Consider the following 380-nt stretch of genomic DNA (forward strand, 5'->3'; position numbering starts at 1 on the left):
GGTATATGGGGCCAGCGCCTTACTGACTGAGCCACAGGCGCCGCCCGAAATTGCTTCTTTTTTTAAAAAAAAAGTCATCTCTGTTTTACAAAGCATACCTGTCTTTTCTATTCTGTCTGTTCTCCTCGAGAACTCCAGGTCAAAGAGGCCCCACTCAATTGCCTTGGGTTTTGTTGCCTACAGGTAATTAAAAGTCTGCTGTAGTACATCTTATTATGCTTGCATACATTATGCGTTCTAGAACGGAAGTTTTTTGCTGGAAAGCTTCACCGTTAGATATAATTTGCATTTTTTGCTAGATACTTTTCTTTGGTCCATTAGGACAAACTGTTAAGGAGTCCTTCCTTTATGCATCAACAGAAAAACAAAACACACAATCT

The sequence above is a fragment of the Nycticebus coucang genome, chromosome 7 (assembly GCF_027406575.1).
Source record: "Nycticebus coucang isolate mNycCou1 chromosome 7, mNycCou1.pri, whole genome shotgun sequence".
NCBI lineage: Eukaryota > Metazoa > Chordata > Mammalia > Primates > Lorisidae > Nycticebus > Nycticebus coucang.